The 13432-nt window shown below is 42.0% G+C and overlaps 1 pseudogene; it reads right to left on the reverse strand.

Annotated features, from left to right (window-relative positions):
• Positions 1 to 4389: 4389 nt before the first annotated feature.
• Positions 4390 to 5618, reverse strand: LOC121138395 (annotated as a pseudogene).
• Between the last annotated feature and the right edge of the window lie 7814 nt (positions 5619 to 13432).

The raw sequence follows: 13432 nt of genomic DNA on the forward strand, positions 1-13432 counted from the left end.
CGCTGTCAACTTGACAGAGGCTAGAGTGATCTGAGAGAAACTGCCTAGACCGTATTGGAAAGCTGTCTTGAGCACTATTGATGTAGGAGGTCCCAGACCACTGAGGGCATCATCACATCCTTGACAGACTGTTCTGGGCAATGCCAAAAAGCTAATTTGGCACAATTCTGACAGGGCTCCCTCGAGCAGCATTCCTTCCTGGTTTCTGCTGTCATTCCTTGGCTGTGAGTTCCCTTGTTAGGGGTAATGCTGTTTGGGAAAGCAAGCAGACCTGCCCTCAGGTTCCTGCCTTGAGTTCCTGCCCTGACTTACCCCAATAATAGAATGTAACCTCTAGTTAAAATGAACCTCTTCTTTCCCCAAATTGCTTCAGGTCAGAGTGTTTCATCACAGCAAGAGTGATGACACTAGAACAGGCTTCTCTTGGGGATGGGATTATCTCGGATGGTTGGAAGGTACTCAGGTAGTTGAACTGTTGCTTTCTCTTTGTTGTTCTAGAAAAAATGATAGGCAATATGTATGTGGGAGATGGGCTCATTACTTGGCCTCAATTAACTTACCATTCTGAAGCCAATGAGACGCTTCATACCATATAGTAGGGGATATTTCCACCGAATATTATTGTCTAGAATTGTCATCACAGTAGAAATAGGCAGCTTGGTTGCAGAAGAAGACACTAGTAAACATAGGCAGAACCTACCAAAATCAGAACAAATTTAATAATTCTAAATTGATTATTTAAAAATCTTATATAGGCATTTTAACAGATGAATCACACCATTTTCTGATCTTTTTCTGGATGAGGGTAATATATATTAATTTAAACATTAAGAGGTAATAGGAGTCAAGGGTAGTATATCATGCCTGTAATCTCAGAACTTGGCAGGCTGACACAGGAGGACTGCCACAAGTTTAGTGCCAGCCTGAGCCAAATAGAATGTTCCAGGGCAGTCTCAGCTACTGAGTGAGACCTTGCTTCTAAAAAAATGAAATGAAGTAAAATGAACAGAGGTAGTGTGATATCCAATAGTAACACCCAGATGAACTCAGCCAGCTATAGTATAAATAAACCTTTTTAGAAAAACGGTCCTACACACCTTCCTGTCCCACCTCCCTGCAGTAGAGGAAACGTAAACTTCCAGCGTATCTTCTGTCCTTGTTCGCCTAGAACATGGCTGACTGTGGGGAAGAGCTTTGCTGTGTTCTGGGTTATCAAAGCGCCAACCACGAGCCCTCTAAACTTTTGCACCTCCAACCTGATACTCCTCACTTTTCAGAGTGCTCACTCAAGCAGCCACGTGACTGTGCAACCGATCCCAATTATTACTGATTGTTGGTCTGCAGCTATGCCTTCATTCCTTTCTCATGGTTAAAACCAATGGTCCTAGATAATACAAACTGACATGAATTTCTCAGCATTGGTTAATAAAGAGACTGTTTATATCTAGAGAGTAACTCAAAGATTTTTTTCCTAAGAGAGTAGCCCAGTACCGACAGTCTGGCTCTAAAAATTACAGTACACTTTTAAACTTCCATAAAAAATCTGGTAGAAAACCACAGTCCCTCCCCCCACTTAAGCCTGCTATTCTCGTCCAGCCTACCTAATGAAACCAACTAAGACACCCATTTGAAATGTTACTGTGAAACCTTACCTATGTAAATTTAATTGGAATCACTGGGAGACACCCCAGGCAGAGGGAATCATTAATAATCTTTCCAGGATGAGTCTAATATTCACCTGTAGTTAAGGATCACATACATCATGAAGTCCCAGTCAGGTAGGGGATTGAGGTAAAAAAGATGAATTACAGAGGATTGACTATGTGGGTGTATATAGACGTGGAAGAGACTTGCGAACATGTGTGAGGAACCAAAGAGATGAAATGGCGTTATAGGAACATGATGGAGGTGGGATAGATTTATAGCAGCAGTTTTCAACCTGCGGGTCATGATCTGTTTGGGAGTCAATGACCCTTTCACAAGGGTCACCTAAGATCTTCCTGCATATCAGATATTTGCATTAAGATTCCCAACAGTAGCAAAATTGCAGTTATGAAGTAGCAACAAAAATAAATTTATGGTTGGGGGTCACTATAACATAAAGAACTATATTGTGAAGGGACACAGCATTAGGAAGGTTGAGGACCACTGGACTTGGAGGGACATGGAAGAGTATGGAGGTGTTGGGGTACTGGAGGAGGGAGAATTGAGGGGTATTGTGATAAGGAGAATGGGAGTGGATAAAGGGATATGTGATGTGTAGAGGAGTGTGGGATGCTGGGAGGTTATTGGGAGTACGGTGATCTTAATGGTATTTGAATGTTGTGTAATAGCATGGTATTGTCAGGTGTGCACATGCTAGGGGATTATATGCTTATACATACATCTGTGTCCCTATAACCGCAATGACACAGAGAAGTACTTAAAGGCAAACATCCTTCTGGCTTAATTGACGACCTTGTTTTGAAACCACATATGTGTTCCATGCACAACTGCCATTCACAACTGGAAAAAGTTCAAATTAAAGACATCACTTATGAGTTTGTAGAAATAGCCTCCTGTTTAAAATAAATTGAGTCAACTTCCCTTAAAAATAGAATGAAATAAAAATTTAATCTCCAAAAAATTTTAAATGTGTACTTGAAGTAATAAGTATAGTTACAAGAAACTTGGAGGTGGTGTGGAGTGAAGGAGGTTATGAAAACAAAAGTTAAGGTGTTGGTTACCAGGTAGGGGAGCAAAGCTGACAGCAGGGATCGTCAGATTTTATGAAGGTTATTACCAAGGCTCTAGACAAGTTTTGGTTCGGAAGGTAACTAGGACACAAGATAAGAAAGTATTTATTGCAATGTTAAAAAATATAAATGAGTACAAAAACAGTAATCTTTACTTGGACAATTGAAATAGACATATGAAGAACAAAAATTATTTTTATTTCCTAAGAGTTTGATAACAACCCAGACTGCTCTTTTATGAGAAACTGGAAACAGAATAGATGTCCATGAATGGGGAAGTTGATACAGCAAGTGTGGTACATTTACACAATGGAACATTACTCAACTCTTAAACAAAAATGAAACTATGAAACTCACAGGTAAATGGTTAGAGCTAGAAAATAAAAACAGAAAGAAATAACCAAGAACAAATATAAATATGGTATCTATCTACTTATATGTTGTGGTAGATGTTAAGTCTTTGATAGGCAGACTACAATCCATTACAACAGAAACTAGGTATAGAGGAAGAGACTAGAAGAGAGTGTTGGATATCACTGGGAAGGGAAGATGGAATAGATAGTATTGGGGGAATAGCAGGAGGGAAAACTGTAAGCAGAATATATTGTTTCAAAAGAACTATTTAACAAAGTGGACAGCAGTGGTACACACCTTTAATTCCAGCACTTGGGAAGTAGAGGCAGATCTCTGTGAGTTCAAGGCCAGCTTGGTTTACAGAGCTACTTCTAAGACAGCCAAGATTATACAAAAAAAACCCTTTCTTGTAAAACCAAAACACAAAAACAAACCCAAAATATAAAACAGAAGCTAAAAATAAATTTCATAAAATAAATAGGTAAAACCCTATTTTGCCCTTACGACAACAGGACATCTGGGGGGGGCTATGAAAAAGCAAAGAGTTTTCACAGATTACTTAAGTATTTACAATAGCTTACATAGACATTACTGGAAATGAACAGAGGCCTACAGAAGTTCAGCAGTTTTCATGAGGCCACAGTGTCAGAAAGGGGCCAAAGTTAGCTCCAAACACAGGTCCTCATTATTTTTACATTTTTCACACTGGCTCTTAGGAGCGAGTCCTCAGGAGGCTAGTACTTGGGGAGCAGAAGAGTCCTTTGAGGATACAGCACATTTCTACAAGCAGAGAGTTGACCATCTGTCCAGGGAGGGAGCACATGCATGCCGGTGAAAGGCCAGAATCCTTACTAATCCCAGTAACTCACAGTAAAGCCCACACTCCTCCTTCAAACACTGGCCCCACACTCTCCTACTGACCTTCCATAGAAGAGGTGACTTCAAGAGACGAAGGGACAACAGTGGGGTGGGCTGGAGTGGCCAGAGACACCCATTGTCTGGACAGCTCAGTGGCATCCACATCAGCAGACACAGGAGCGGGGGATGGCATGCCTTCTTCAGGCTCCCCACTGCCTCTGGGAACCTCAATATGCTCTTGTGTCACCAAGGGTAATGTGGGGTCTGGTTCTTGAGTGGCCATTGTCATCTCTTGAGTGATGTATAAAAAGGAGGACTTTTATAAATAGACCAGATCCCTATACGTTAAATTCACTACTATGTCAAAAACTGAAAAACAGCAGACGCTGATATCAAAGTGACATCGTTGTAACCACTGGGGAAGTGGGCTCCACTCAGTGCCCTAAAAGCCGTCATTTGGTCCCTGTGGTGGCTCCATTCTCACTTGAGTCTCTGCACAGTCTCCTAAATCTGGGGTCCCTGTCAGACTAGCTCCCTCAAGCATGATGTCATCGCACTAATCACTTAGGACAGAAGAAATTGGAACAGCTGTGCTCACACTCACTGTGACCTTGAGGTCTCCCAGAAGACTGTCAGCTCTTGGATCAATATCAAAATATCCACCAAGTGTGTGGTGGCAGTGGTCTGGGAATTGTCACCTGACTTCTCTGAGGGTCTCCCCCTCCCCCAACCAGGCTCTGTATCTGTTGTGGAATCAATACGAGGAACAGCAGTCATCCCCTTGGATGCATCTGTCTCAAATTTCTCAGTTCTTGGATTGGCAGTTCGCATTTCTTTGGTTTTTATATAAGATGTAGCTGTGCTTCCCAAGCTAACTGCTTCCTGACTTTCAGTGGCAAACAACTCATTATCCACATGCTTAAGGAAGTCACGTGTTACGTCTGTGATCCCTTCTCTAATGGGCTGGGTGCTAGAACTGCTATGTGGTCCCTCCAGGTGAGGATTAAGAGAAGTAGGTGAAGAGACAGCAATGATTGACATGGCCTTGGAAAGTCTGTGTTCAGGAGACATCTTTGCAAGCTGTCTGGGACCATGCCCTTCTTCACTGGCTGAGATCACTGGCTCACTGGAAGAGTGAAGATCAGGGATGTCAGGATGCAGAAGCCCAGCTCCTGGAAGATGGCGTTCTTTGTTGACAGAGGTTACTTTATTTAATTGCATCACTGATGATCCTGCAGACAGCACCATTGGAGATTCAGAGGGCATCTGCTGGGACATGTGCTTTGGAGCAGAGGAGATGTTTTCTTGGTCACCAGTGTTCATCTCCCAGGACTGCTATGTCTCCCCATGAGCATGTGCTGTCTCCCTCTTTTCCACTTTTGGGAAAGCTAGACAGTGAGTGGCTAGGGTGAGGCAGACAACGCTACAGAAAGCCACAGAGCCGTGCAACAGAGTGGGTCTGCTCATAGTGGAAGAGAAATGCAAGGTGAAGGAGTTGACAGTTCCAGGGATTGAGTCCTGTGGAAAAGTAATGCATAGCACACTGTCATGTGGATATATTTTGAAAATAAGCTCCTTCAACTTAAACCCGAAGAACAATGATCTCCTTGACTCCTCCCAGAGAAGGGAGGTAGGACATGGTTGCTCTATTTCTTTGTCCCCTTGAGACATGAATAACCCAGATCACTTTTCCCTTCTGAATTCTGCAGCTGATTTAACTTAAAGCTCCCTAAAAATGGTACACAAAATGACTTTAGAATTTAGCACCATGTCTAGGAGATGGAAAGCAAATGTTACAAATACATTTTAGAAACTTTTGTGTTTCTGTGGTCTGTATGTTTGTGTCCCTAAAATTCATAGGAGATCTAACCATAAGGACAGTGTTGGGAGATAAGGCTTTTAGAAAATGCTGTCATGAACACAGGACACTGATGAATGGGACCAGGGTCCCTGGAAAGAGTCCTCACACATCCCCTTCCCCCCTTGTCTGCCATGTGAGATCACATACGTACTTGCCTTGTAAACACCGGGCCCTGGCCAGAGACCACATTTGCTATTACCCTTAACTTGAACTTCAAGAGTCCAGAAATATATTAATTTGGAGGGTTTTGTTGCTCTTATTCTGTGACTGGAGTTATATACAATTCCCCTTCCTCCAACCACCCCCATGATGATATGTGGCTACAGTCGTTAAAATACAAAGTACAATTTAAAACTTGATAAATGTCAAAAATGCTGAAAAGCAGGTATGTTCACAAGTTTAAAAATGCATGTGAAAGATTTTTAAAAAAATATATCTGTAAAGCTTTCAAAATATTTGCAACAAGAAAAATTATACAGAAAACCTTCATATTCCAAAATTGCATAATCAGAAAAGATAGCCAATGTGAACATTTGTTATTTGAAAAATGTTAAATTTGCACTTCTTGCTGGTTACTTATGGTTTATAGTCATTATATTTGGTATATTCTTTAAACAACTCACATTGTCATTGGAGCTCAAACTACAACCGTATATTAAAACAGGACATTTTCTTCCCAATTCAATGATTTGTAACCCTGTTTTCCCATTGTGCTGGGTGTGACCTTTGATTTACATTATTGTAAATTTCCCAAATCATGATCCCCATATATATTTGTGTCCTGTTACCCTGAAGGAAAACAAAACTGAGAGTGTTTCTGCAGTCTCAGCATGATTCCTTCAGGAGTGGAGTTACCACACATGTGAACGAGACTGTACGTTTTATGATTTATGGTCTTGTGGACTGAGAGGAAAATTTTATGGACAAATTAGATTTAGTGGAAAGGAGAAAAATGTAAAGGTTTAACAAGCCTCAACCACCTTTCCAAGACAGAATTCTCCTTCAGGGTCTTATTTCCATCTCCATCTAGAGTTCTAAATGTCTATGTGCAGGGAAATCTGCCTGCTCTAAAGGATGTTGCTTCTGTGATTAAGTGCTGGCCACCTGATTTCCAAATCCAATTACAGCAGAGAAAGTGGGGGTGAGCCACAGCCTTTTGTGTGTCCGTGTGTTGAGGCCATGTGCTCCCTTTCTCCACAGCTGCAAGCAACATCTGAAGTCCAGGGGAAAGAGAAACGATGGCCTGTAGGAATGGCAGCAGCGAGCAGTCTGCCACTCAGATTAATAGATGACTTCAGTGCCTTCATCTTCCAATCCTAGTGCAGGTCCTATTACCCTGCCTAGGAGTTAGCATCAGACAGGGGAAACTGCAGGACATTAGAAAATATGAACCAAAGGAGTGACCACAGTCAGGTTGATGATAATATCCTTAACCCCACACAAACCATGTAGGCATATTCTGTGGTCTCTCTCCTTGTCTTTCTTCCCTCTGCTCTATACCTCCTATGTGGCCAAGTGCCCAGGAGAGAGGAAAGGCTGAGCAAATTTTGTCTGAAAAGTCATTCATGTCCTTAGGGTACTGTGCTGGGAGAAGAGTAAAGGGGACATTTCACTGCTTTTGAGCATCTGTGTCTCGAGTTAAATTATCTCCGTCATCAGAATACTCAAGGAGCAAAGGAAGGAATGCTTCTCTACTGTTCATCCTGCCTCCCTGGTGCTGTTCTTGCTGTGTCTCAAGGTCCCTTAGTTCTGACGAACTAGCCAAGTTCCTAACAAGTAGTAGGATTGGCTCCATCAAGCTTAGGAAGCATTTCTTAGGGAGCTAATCAGTATCACCTTGTCTGTCACCCCCTATCAAGTTTCCCTAATGACCTGGCTGTCCTCCAAGCAATTTGCTGATTTCTGACACTGGTGGGTGGGCAGATAAGCTGTTATGTCAGGCATTATCTTTCACCATCTTAAGTAGACACAGTCCAGGATCTTCATCTTTGTCAAGTCTGGGCAGAGTTAAGCTTCAAAGACAACAAAAATGTAAAAAGCAAAGAAAAGAAAGGTACAACTTTAGCCTTAGACTTAATCAAGAGATGTGTTAAGCACTTACTTGTGCACCGAGTTCTCACATTAGGAAGTGGATCCGTGGACACTCCTACTAAGTCATCATCTACACTACCACCATTGTCACCATGCTCACTCTATTTTATTCTAAGGTTGGGGAATGGACAAAAGTGACAGCAGACATGAGTACAGTTTGAAAAGCTTAAATATCATGCAAAATAATACATATAAGTGTCACTCTAACATACATGTTCCCCAAACTACAAAAATAGGAGCAATTTGAAGTATCTACATCATAGTCAAATATGGAATATTTGGTTTTCAACTGATTTCTTTTTTAAATATGTTAATGCTGAATCCTGACACTATTAATTCTACTATAGCTCTTTGGATTAACTCAGCCCATTTCTGATTCTCTGTGATATTGGCAGCTGTCATTGGTCTCTAATATAGGTTCTAAGAGTTAGGATGACAAATGATCCTTTCAACAGCCTGTTCAATCATAGTGGAATGAGAGAGAATAAAGTATCTATAGGTGAAGTCTGCTCCCTAAGAAGTGCCCCAGCCCAGGTCAGACTGAGAAGAGGGTGAGTGGGCCAATCGGCTACAAGCAAATCACTATCTCCACCATGCAGATCACAAATGAGTCCCGAATATGGATCCCATTCTGAGCTGCAGTCTATGTAGTGATGCAAACAGACAAAATACCCATGCTTCTTACTCTCAGAATACCATCCTGTGCTTGGTAAGAAAATCTGGCCTTGGAGATTAAACAATGTTCAAGTTCCAGCAATACCTTGGTCAGATCTCTACAGCAAAGTTCCCAAGAGGAAAAATGGAGATGAAGAGACTCACACTAAGCCATCATCACCACCACCACCATCATTATCATCATAAGCATCCTATTTTCTTCCAAGGGTAGAAAACAGACAAATAATGGCAGCACATATGAAAGGAGTTTGAAGAAACATAAATACCGTGCAATATAAGACATGCTAATGCAGTTCCAATGTACAAGTCCCTCAAACTGCAAAGATGGGAGAATTTGAAAATTCTACAGCATCACTGAAGTGTGGACTATTTGTTCTGCACCTAACTTCCTTTTTCAGATCTTCAGTGCAGAGTCTGTCCTGAGCAATTTCCCTCAGCAAGCAGTTGCTTCCACGTCAAACAGCTCTTTTCAATGGCCCAATCTGACACCTTATTTCTGTCCTTTGTGGTTCACAAACCTCAGTCACTTGGCAAGACCTCTCAGCACTAGTTGGCCTTTACAGGGAAGCCAAAAGAAGTTTCACAGAGTTTTCGCATCTTCAATAAGTAAATATGACATGGAAAAATAAGACTGACCACACATTTATTAACTGAAAAGAGTTTCATCTTAGAGAATAAACCCAGACTACTGTTGGAGGGATTCTTTACCGATGTTAGGATAAATAATATTCAATTAACAACAATGCAATGCAAATCAATGCACCATGCATGGTAGCCACATCTTTAGTCAGAGCACTAGAGAGGCAGAGGCAGGCATATCTCTCTGAGTTCCAGGACAGCCTCATCTTTACATCTGGCTCTAGGCCTCATGGGGCAACATAGCGAGATCCCATCTCAAGGAGGAAAAGAAAAAGAAAGAAGAAAAAAGTCATATACAACTTGAAAGTAAAGTTGAAGCTCCTCAGTAGTGTGACGCACATCTGGAATTAACAAGTTAATTTTATCATAGCAGATGATCTCAGCTTCTTCTTTTATTCTGTAGATACATTTAAAATAAAATATTCTATAGTGACAAATTACCATAGTGTGAAGGACCAGTAGAAAACATCCACAATATATAGTCAGAGGTTTTGCATGAAAACAAAGGCAAATCCACATTTCCCTAATTGGCTCTGTTGCTGTAGCTACCTTAGACTTAGTGAGCCTTGGGAGTTTTGCAATCAATATTTAGGCTGGTCGTAAGCATGTGGTTCATTATTACAGTTAATGTAACAAACACAACTTTATCCATAGAGCAAATAGATCGACTTTAATCTCTACTCTGAACAATAGAACCAGTGTTCTGTCACTGTGAAACCGCCCTCCCTGGACTGAGTCTTTCTGAATGATGCTGCTAAGGATTTGCTGGCTTCCGCGCTGAATCTGCCAGCACAGAAGATGCTAAGCCGAGGGAGATAGATGCACAGGAGCTCAACAGAGGACTTGTGATCAAGGAAAAACACAAAAGAACAAGGAGGCATGCAATTTCTGACCACGTGTATTGGTCCTCAGTAAAGAGCTCTTTCAGAACTGTGTGGGTGGTTTGTGGACCTTGCTTTAACTCTCCTTAACTCTCAAAGGAAAACTGGAGGAACTTGAAGCAGCCTTCTTTGCAATCTTTCACGAGAGAGCTGCATTTTAATTTGATGCCCAAATTTTCTTTCTAAGGACAGAAAAGAATGCCTCAGCTCCAAATTCTTCAGAGTCCTATTTTGGCTCTCCCTTGCTTAGTTAGGAATTTCGCTTCTGCATGATTACATTCTACAGTGGCTGGACTCTGTCCCTGACCAGGATGCACAGGCGACGTCTCTGCATCTCAGGACAATGGCTATGTGTTATACCTGAGTATTAAGTGCAGAGGACCGGGCAACTGGGTACTGAATTCAAGGGAGGGTACAGGGAGCTCCCATGATGAGCATAGCTCCCAGGATGCTCCACAGTGCCCAAGACTCTCACTTCTCCCCTGTACCTGGATCAGGTCTGCAAGAGCCAGGCTGGACTTCACCCGTGAAGCTAAGCTAAGAGGACAGTGGAGGTTCCAGCATTTGGGGCATAGCTGCAGCAGGTCACACAGAGGTCTCCAGCTTCCCTGGCTGTCTGAGACAGCAGAGGGAGGGCACTTGGCTTTATTGTTTATTCATAAGGCTGAGGCGAAGGCTAGGGATTGGGCAGCGGGGAGGTACGCCCGCCCCGGGGCGATGACAGGCAAAGCCTCAGCACCACGCCCCTACAGCTTCCACTGGGGCAACTCCACCCCCACAAGCAGCTGGATCAGGGTGGGACCCAGATCCTGGGACACCTCAGGAGACCCTGCCCCCACCTGCCCCTCTTCACATCCTGGGCTTCTGAGGCAACTCTCTCCCTACCTTCAGAGAGGACACCAGAGCACTGTTCCGACCCCAGCAGGAATTTCTCTGGTGCCTGGTGAACAAGGGGCATTCAGTCCCTTGCTGCAGAGTGCTGGCTGTGAGAACAGAGGGCAGCTTAGTGGATCCCCTAAGGAGAGTCTCAAAGGAACTCTGAAAGAAGCTTTCCTTTCCTATCACTCAAGGAGAACATAAGAGTTAATACCGAGTGCAGGTTACCGACTCTTGCTTCTTCTCACACAAAGCAGGGTACCACATAAGTTACTGAGCAGCCTGCAGGAGCGCTCTGAAAAGAGCTATGATCCTTGAGGTTAAAGACTCAGGAGGGAAGTTGCTTCAATGACTTAAGGCAGGGATGCCCATGCCTGCCCTCCTTGAGCATCTCCGGGACTCAGTTTCCCCTTTTCATTCTCCTATTTGTGAAAGCAGAGAAGTGTCTGGAATCTGGGTTTTTGAACAGGTGGCATAGCACTTTCCCTCGGTTCTGTGTCTTATGAACTTCCTTCTTCATGATGTCATTTTAGTCACAGCGGTGTGTGTCTGCATGCAAGTACACAGTGTGTGTGTGTGTGTGTGTGTGTGTGTGTGAGCACTCATGTGTGTGGCTATTTGTGAACACTTGCTCTTCTTTGATTCTCGCACTTTTGACTGTGAAAGAGTATGCACTGTTACCTGTAACCTTATCCATTCCCCCTTCATAGTAGAAAAGCTCTGTATCTTTGAAAGGTAGCCAAGAAATACTTTTTGAGTGGAATAAAATTAAATTTGATTGAAGGATGAAATCTATATATTGTACGTGTTCAACTCAATGAATAACACATTTTGTAGTGAACAGGTCTCCTGCCAGGATGGCCATACCCAACTAAGCTATGCTTCAGCATTTTATTTTAAAGTCTGTGTTTTGAAAATCAGGTGTTGTCTTCTCATAAGATAACATCCTGCTGTATGGTAAGGTCCCAGCTAGCACACAAATGTGGGTCAGAATAACCTAAATTCTGGTGTAATGGGATAATGAAAACAGCCTGAATGGTAGGTGTTGAATGCAGAGACCCAAGAGAAGCAGAAGAGATGACAAGGGGATGTTTCAATTCCCCCACATTCAGGGCCTGATCCCCACACAAATTTTATCTGATCAAAACTTCTTTGGCATCTTCCTGTCTCTGTGTATTACTTGCTGCGACACCTCTAGAAACACAAAGTGCCACTTATTAGACCAGCTTAACGCTGTAAGTCTCCAAGAGAGCTCTTTCCTGTAGTAAAGTTCTTCTCTTCCATTCACGAAAATTATGTCAGCTGTGTGTTAAACCTAAAATAATCTTTTTTGATTCTCATTTACACTAGTCCTTTGTCCTGTCCCAAACAGTCAGCGCTCCTTTAAACTGTTTATCTCACAGCTGCTGCTGGTCCATGGAGTAGTCAAAAATCTATTCTCCTCCACCCCAAAATACAAGTGAACTGTAGACCAGGAACGTGCTCTCTGCAGGTCAAACCAAGAAATTCACACATTATGAAAGCTACTACCTTTTAATGGGTAAAGAAAGAAAGCATATGTGGTGTGTGTGTGTGAGAGAGAGAGAGAGACAGAGACAGAGACAGAGAGAGAGAGAGAGAGAAAGTATGCATGAATTCATGTATACATACCTACAAAAAAGGCAAGAAAGTCAATAAATAATTTTGGGGATTGATATACTCAGCAATCATCTGTTTTGAGACTTCTCAGTTAAATTTGAATTTCTGATAAACTATATCTAACTTTAACATTAGTATGCACAGATTATCAAATAGTAAACACTGTATTAAAAACATTTTTATTATCTGGCCTAGAAAGAAGATTAAATATCTATGGTCACTTATTGCTCACTTGTTGGTCTTCCAGAGGACCATGGTTCAATTCCAAATAACCACAAAGACCTCACAACTAGCTATATCTCCAGGATATACAATGCCCCCTAATTTCCTGTGTCTGAACTAGGCATGCAAGTTATGCACATATAAATGCATGTAGAAAAACACACATACATATATAGGCAAAATAAAAAATGTCTTATAAATTAGGATAAGTAAAATCAATATATCCTAGTCAGTATTTAAGTCATACTATGCTGAAATGACATGGGGTTTATACAAAATGCAAATTGCACTGGGAATCAGTACGGTGTTATTACTTGGTTCTAGCTGGTTAAAAATCTTTTGAGTCAGAAGGGAATTAGTTAAAATACCCAACTTCAAAACAACCAACCAAACAACAACAAACAAACAAACAAAAACAGTGATCATACAAATGCCAGTCATAGGAGAAGCTTTAAAAATAAAAGCTTGGTATGTAGAGTGAGATTACCATTAAAATGATCAGAAAGAGACAGCAGTGATGACTCAGCAATTCACAATGATGGCGGCTCTTCCAGAGGACTTGTGCTTAATTCCCAACAACCAAAAAGAACAGCTCCCAGTAA

Source organism: Mesocricetus auratus, unplaced genomic scaffold, assembly GCF_017639785.1.
Source record: "Mesocricetus auratus isolate SY011 unplaced genomic scaffold, BCM_Maur_2.0 contig_12847_pilon_obj, whole genome shotgun sequence".
Lineage (NCBI taxonomy): Eukaryota > Metazoa > Chordata > Mammalia > Rodentia > Cricetidae > Mesocricetus > Mesocricetus auratus.